The 7,662-nt window shown below is 41.1% G+C and overlaps 1 non-coding gene across 1 annotated transcript; it reads left to right on the top strand.

The window, feature by feature from the left end:
- The first annotated feature begins 4,096 nt into the window (after positions 1–4,096).
- LOC122727037 lies at positions 4,097–4,200 on the top strand. The gene has a single exon (XR_006353013.1). It is a non-coding gene; the product is annotated as a U6 spliceosomal RNA (small nuclear RNA).
- The last annotated feature ends 3,462 nt before the right edge of the window (positions 4,201–7,662 follow it).

Raw genomic sequence — 7,662 nt, 5'->3', positions numbered from 1 at the left:
TTAAAATGGATGGAGAAAATAAAAGAGAGCAAAAGAAAGATACTTAGAAGATCAAACACAATTCCAGAGATGAGTGAGGATTAAAATTCAAGCCATCTGCCTCAAACTCCATCTTCTTCAGCCTGACCAGAGCAGCTGCAGAGGACAGATGCCAAAATGAAGCAATCCCTAAGGATGGAGTGACTCAGCCCTTGCCAAATCTTCGTGCTGACTCTGAAAACAAAGCGAGGAAGGCCAGCAGCTCCTGCAAAGCATGGATGCACTTACTACCTTCCAAGAGCCAGGCCAGGCCAGGCCAGTCATGGAGCAGGTGCTGACTGTCCTGCTGAGGTCCAGCCTTTCCAATCATCTTTGCAGGACGGGCTGCAAACCACTGCATCCTGGACAGAGAGGCAAAGAAATGCACATTTATTTCATTAAACATTTCTTTCCCCTGTTAAAGACAAAAGAAACATATCTTTCAACGTTACCATCTGTTCATTTCCTTCTGCCTCCTTCAATTGAAATAGTGAAATTGTAATACAATTATTGGCTTGGTTTTCTTTTTTTTTTCATTTTTTCTTTTCTTTTTTGATTCTACAACTATGATGTCTCCAAACTAAGAAGGAAAGTGAGACTCAGAGGCCCTAAGAATTTTATTAAATTATTGTATGAGTAAACAAGTCACTTCATTGGCCTTTTATTTATTTATTGATTTATTTATGGTTGGGCAATGAGGGTTAAGTGACTTACCCAGGGTCACACAGCAAGTAAGTGTCACGTGTCTGAGGCTGGATTTGAACTCAGGTCCTCCTGAATCCAAGGCCAGTGCTTTATCTACTGCACCACCTAGCTGCCCCTTCATTGGTCTTTTAAATGATTAAATATCTTGATCTATAAACTAATGATGAGGACAACTATCTAATGGAACTTGCTTATTTATTTGTTTGTTTTTTTAAGAAACAGTCAGGGTGAAGTAACTTAATTGCCCAGGGTCACACAGCTAATAAGTGCCTGAGGGCAGATTTGAAGTCAGGAAGAGGAGTCTTCCTGACTCCAGGCCTGGTACTCTATTCACTGTGCTACAAAGCTGCCCTATAATGTATAGGAGTATACAATAAATGCTAGTAAGTGTCTGAAGTCATATTTGAACTCAGGTCCTCCTCACTTCAGAGCTGGTACTCTATCCACTGAACTTCCTAGCTGCTCTGGAACTTGCTTATTTTAAGGAATATCTAATAATTAAACCCCTCCTAAAACATGGAAATGGAAGCTAGGTGGCTCAGTGGATTGAGAGCCAGGTCTGGAGTTAAGAAGAACTGAGTTCAAATCTGGTCTCAGATACTTACTAGCTGTGTGACCCTGGGCAAGTCATTTAACACTGTGTGCCTCAGGTTCCTCATCTATAAAATGAGCTAGAGAAGGAAATGGCAAACCACTCCAGTATCTTTGCCAAGAAAACCTCAAATAGGGTCGCAAAGAGTAAGAAAAACCTGAAATGAATGAACAACAAGAAGAATATGGAATCCTTTTTTTCTTTTTGGAGGGGTAGAGAAAGCTATAGATTGTTTCTAGAGTGGGAACATTCTTCACAGACTCTGCTTTGCAATTCCTCCATAATTTATGGTCTTGAAGAGCTGTCTGGGATGCTGTGGAAAAATCAATTCCTTAGGGTCACAAAACTCAGGACTTTGAATCAAGTCTTTCTACTCCAAAGCCTCCCCACTACTCATCACATCTATGTTACTGCTCTAGAAAATACTTTGCAAATGTTTTATTGCTATTAATGGTGTTGTCTCACATAGTGTCCCTGCAACAACATTTTTTTCCAACCAAGATATTTTCTTTCCATCCGAACCTCTTCTCCTACTTCATTTTCTGTGAAGTCAGGGTTGATGTAAAAGTTCATTTGCACCATATATCAAAGATGATAAGCTCCCTTCCTCAAGGCTTCCAAAAGCTTCAGAATCTGACTTCTTACTGAGGAAACTGAGGCAAGCGGAGATTACTTGACTTGCCTAGGGCCATACAACTAAGTGTCTGAGGTCAGATTTGAAATTAGGTCTTCTTAATTCTAGGCCCAGGCCTCTTTAGAGATACTAAATAGAAATATACAGTGATTCCTTCAAAAGAAATCATGCTACTCTGTCTTCCTCTGTCATTGGACAAACAGCATAAAGAAGGTATCCAGGAGATACAGAGGAAAGTAAAAGTGAAGAAGAGAATGGAAAAAAGAAACTTTTAAAAAAATTCATTTTTATGAAAGTTAAGGGGGCAGCTAGGAGGCGCAGTGGATAAAGCACCGGCTATGGAGTCAGGAGGACCTGAGTTCAAATTTGGCCTCAGACATTTGACACTTACTAGCTGTGTGACCCTGGGCAAGTCACTTAACCCCAATTGCCTCACAAACACACAAAAAAAGTTAAGGAATTTCATTCAATGCTCCCTGTACTTTCTTCCCTATCCTAGCTTGATACTTTTGTGAACCAGTGTATGGGGTCTTTAAAGAGGATCAGCACCTCTGGTCTGAGAGTTTGTCAAGCTTTTTTGAGGGCTGCTCATTCACTTTTGGTGTCTACCTGCCACCCAACTCTTACTTGTGGTTCCAAGAATCTGAAGCATGTGCAGCAGCCACAATCTGTAAACCATCTCAGCAAGTTGAGGGTTAACTGACAAGCTCAAAGCTTTCAGTGAGTTAGGGAGGTATCTACCCCAAACATGTGAAGACTTTCTCCTGGTGGAATGGGAAGATGAGACCAATTTGTCCCAATGCCCAGGAAGGCAGCAGAAGCAGGTGCTAAGGAGGCTTAGAGCTTGGTCAGACATCAAGGACACCAAAGTCATCCAGAGCAATGGCCATTGCTATTCATCCTGACTTTTGCTTTTCCACTGGATGTTTTTTGGGGTTTTGCAGGGCAATGAAGGTTAAGTGACTTGCCCAGGGTCACACAGCTAGTAAGTGTCAAGTGTCTGAGGCCAAATTTGAACTCAGGTCCTCCTGATTCCAGGGCCAGTGCTTTATCCACTGTGCCACCTAGCTGCCCCCTGCCATTGGATTTTGATGACTCTGGAAGAGAGAGTGAGGCTCATGACTTTGTGCAACTCTGCCTCACTTAAATTCAATTCACAAACAAGAAAAGACATCCTCTGTTATGTCACTGGTCCTCTGAAAATGAAGGACAAAACAACTCTATCCTTTACTTTCAAATCCTTGCCTTTTGTCCTATCATTGATCACTCCTTGCTGAGCCCCAAACCCAGATAATTCCCATCATCTCCCTCCTTTTTCTTCTATTCATGTGATACTGAATGGAGCTAGATAAAAATCACTAAATCATTCTGATTTACAAGTTTCTCTTATGGTATCTCAACTTGTAGCAGCTAGGCAATCCTTTTAAATCTTCCTAATTGATTTGCTGTCCCACTTACCCCAGTGCTTTTCCAAATCTTTTTGTTCCTCCTTAAGCCTCCCACACTCTCTGACTCTCTGAGGTGAGGACCTTGTCTCATACTTCACTGAAAAAAAAAAACTGAAGTCATTCCCAGAGTCTCCCTTTTCCCCCCTTCCTCATGGTCATTGGTGTATAGCATCCCATATTAGGATCAGAGCTAGAAAAAATCATATCAATTATGAATGTCTTTAGTCTTTCTAGCCTCTCCTGGTATTCCTTCCATACGTCCTCCAGTATATTTTGCAATATTCCCTTCTACTTTCCCACTGCTCCCTCTTCCCCAATCAAAACCAACACTCTGGAAGAGATTTTTACTGTTCACATTCATCTATCTGTGAGACAGAGTGGTTTAGCGTAAGTAGACTGGGTGCCCAAACAAACCAGGTTCAAATTCCATCTTGCTATTTTACTGGGTGTGTGACCTGAAATGAGCTACTTTACCCCTATTTAGAAACTCAAATTTGGGGGCAGCTAGGTGGTGCAGTGGATAAAGCACCAGCCTTGGATGCAAGAGGACCTGAGTTCAAATCTGGTCTTAGATGCTTTGACACTTACTAGCAGTGTGACCTTGGGTAAGTCACTTAACCTTCATTGCCCCGCCAAAAAACCAAACAAAAACAATTCAAATTTCCTCCTAGAGGGGTTGGACCTCAAAAGTGCTTTCCAGTGCTTGTTTCAGCAACTCATGTACTAAAATTGGAACAACACAGGAATTAGCATTGCCCCTTCACAAGAATGGCATGAATATTCATGACACATTCCCTATTTTAAAAATAAAGCAACAAAAAATAATGAAGTCCTTTCCAGCTCTAAATCACATGATTTTAATATCACGTGGTTAATAATATTTAACGCTTAGCTTTTTAAGGTTTGCAAAGTCCCTCACCTATTTTACTTTATTTTATCCCAACCCTGAGAGGTGCTATTGTTATCCCTCATTACAGATTAGGAAACCCAGATTGAGAGAGCTGGAGTAACTTGACTAGTGTCACACAGATAGTTAAGTGTCTGAGGTGGAATTTGAACTCAGGTCTTCTTGACTCTGGGTCTATCGACCCATTAGGCTAAAGGGCTTTCAATTAGATTATGAAGGTAGGGAGCTTGTCTTCCTATCTTTGTATTATCTCCAGCGTCATGTAGTCATGTGTACTATATACAGAAGATTCTAATTAAACGCTACTTTATGTTGTCAATGCTTTACCTCTCTGCAGGGTATTGACATTTTAAGCTTTATCTCTAATGGTGGCAGGAAGGCATTGGTCCTTCAGAGGAATGTCAGTAGGCATCAGCAGAGCAGGTGAGGAAGATATTGGTGAAAAGGGAGGGGGAGTAGTCCTTCTTGATGCTCTTGCTGTTCTACTTACAAGAAAGAACCTCCTACCTCCATTTATATCTCATATTATTGTGGACTATCAAGGTCTGTAAGTGCTTGGTAGAAATATCATAGGGAATTCTTTTTGAAGTGTTCTGTATGGTCACACACAAGTGATGAAAAAAATCTATATATTTTTATAAACCTTTAACTAAAATTTGGGGCAGCTAGGTGGTGCAGTGTACAGACTGGAGTCAGAAAGACTCATCTTCCTGAGTTCAAATCTGGCCTCAGACACTTACTAGCTGTGTGACCCTGGGCAAATCACTTTGCCCCATTTGCCTCAGTTTCCTCATCTGTAAAATGAGCTGGAGAAGGAAATGGCAAACCACTCCAGTATCTGTGCCAAGAAAATCCTATGAAGAGTTGGACATGACTAAAACAACTGAACATACACACACATACTAACTGAAATTTAGCATGTCTTTCAATTATGAATTTTAAAAAATTATTCTAAGAAGGAGTCTATTTATTGGCTTCATCACACTGCTCCCAAAAGGCTAAGACCCTTGATGTAGACCAACCACTTATTTTGATGAAGCAACTTACCCAGGATCTTACAGCCAGCAGAGACAGGAGTCCAGCCCAGATCTTCAGAAATCAGGTCCAGTGCTCTTTCCACCATGTTGTATGGCTTTTCAGGGTCTTTCCAGGAGCTTACAGAGTTAGCATCCTATCAACCTTTCCATGGCTTCCTAAAAGTCACTGCTCAGAGGTTCCTGGACTACTCTGTGCCCAGAGTGATGACAGGGCTTAAAACCAGAATTCAGCTTGCTGGCCCCCTCCACAGCAAGTGTGGAACATACTTGGAGGAAACATTTCCTTTCACAGCTTTTGGGTGAGGTCTGGAGCAGTACCCTTCTGGGCAAAACAGACCGGCGCTGCATGCCCTGCTTTTCCCCAACACCAAGGAAAGCCCTGCTCCTGGAGCCAGCTTTGGACACAGTCCCATAAGAATGGAATTGAGGAGGGGTGGGAGATAGGAAAGTGGGGGAAAGCAAAGTTAGGGGCAAGAACAGAGAACATAAAGAACAGACTTGTTTTTATTTTTTCATACACTGTCTTTCACCCCAGAAAAGCACTTACTGAAGTTAAAACTTTCTTGTTGGACAAAGGGAAGTAATAGAGGAAAATCTAATGTTCTCCCTCAAAAAGTAAAGGTACACAAAATACCTGGATGAATGTAAAAGAGAGGCATTTTTGGCATCTTCCTAGGGGTTCGCATTGGTGCAGGGTCTATGCCAGATGAATACTGTGTGGTTTCTTCTTTATAATCTTCAAGTCTCTCTCCACTCCATCCCTTCCTCCATAGGGATATTGGTGTGATTTTCTTTAAGCATGGATCTGCCCATGCAGGTCCCCTACTCCCTGACCCCAGAGTGCTATCAGACCCATATTATAATGTAACTGAGAAATTTTTAACAAAATAAATCAAAAAATACAACATAGATCATTTGTGTGTTTTTAAGTTAATATGTGGCCCACAGGGGTCCATTTCTATTTGAGTTTGACCCAACTTCCCTACTCAGTAAACACTAGTGGCTCCCTATTTTCTCTAGAATAAAATGTAAACCTGGACCCATCCTATCTTTCCAGACTAATTGTGGACTTACTTCCTCTCCTAGAATCTTTGATCCGGCACAACTTGACCTTCTCTCTGTTCCTCACACATGACACTTGATGTCCTAGACCTTTATATTGGCTGAACCCCATGTGTATGATGTAGTTCCTCTGTACCTTCCCCTCAGAGAAGCCCTTTTCTCCTTCAAGACTTTGTTTCAGCATCATCTTTTATGAGAAGCCTTTCCTGATTCACATCAACTGCTAGTGCCCTCCCTCTGAAACTACTTTTTTATTTAACCATTGTGTATTTATTTGCATTGATTTTCCTTTGAATACTTCTGTACATACATATGCATATATGTATATGTATATGTGCATATATAGTTGTTTTCAGTTGTTTCTGATTCTTTGTAACCCCATTTGGGGTTTTCTTAGCAAAGATACCAGATTGATTTGCCATTTCCTTCTCCAGCTCATTTTACAGTTGAGGAAACTGAGGCAAACAGGGTTAAGTGACTTTCCCAGGGTCACACAGCTAGTAAGCACCTGAGGCCAAACTTGAACTCTGGAAGATGAGTCTTCTGATGCTTTCTCCACTGTGCCACCAAACTCTCCTGTACACATACACACGTTTGTATGTTAAAATGTATATGCTTTTGTCTCTCATATGTGTATATCATGCATCTATACATGTATATGCACATATATGTATGTGCTTATATGTATATCTACACCCATGTGTACATATACACATACACATTCACATATATACTTTTGTCTCCCTTGTTAGAATATAAACATCTTCCTGGTAGGGATTGCTTCATTCTTTGTATTTGTATCCTCAGTGCCTGACTCCCAGTAAGTTAGTAAATGCTTATTGGCTGGTTGATTGACTCAAAGCCTGGAGCTAAGAGAAGGTCCTTACTCTGTCCTCCTATATTCCCTCACCTAACCCCGGGATCCACAGACACCTTGAAAGATCTACTCCTTCAAACCACATTTCCGGCCATCACTTCTCTCCTTAGAGCAATGAAAGGTTAAATAATTTTCCCAGAGGCATATAAACACTAGGTGTCAGAAATGGGACTTGATCCCATATTTCTGGCTTCTAGGCAGGCTCTATATACATTGAGTCATGCTGTCTCTAGGAAATAGTGATTGGTATAACACTTTATAGTCAGCAAAGCACTTTCCTCATGAAGACCCCTCACAAAAGAGAGCTTAAGTAGTATTATTCTCATTGCTCCCAGGTAACTCTAAGACTATAAATTGCAGAAGGTACCAACACGCATAGGTA

Source organism: Dromiciops gliroides, chromosome 4 (genome assembly GCF_019393635.1).
Source record: "Dromiciops gliroides isolate mDroGli1 chromosome 4, mDroGli1.pri, whole genome shotgun sequence".
In the NCBI taxonomy this organism is placed as follows: domain Eukaryota; kingdom Metazoa; phylum Chordata; class Mammalia; order Microbiotheria; family Microbiotheriidae; genus Dromiciops; species Dromiciops gliroides.
Note: the sequence above shows the minus strand (reverse complement) of the source record. Positions and strands in the feature narration are given on the sequence as shown.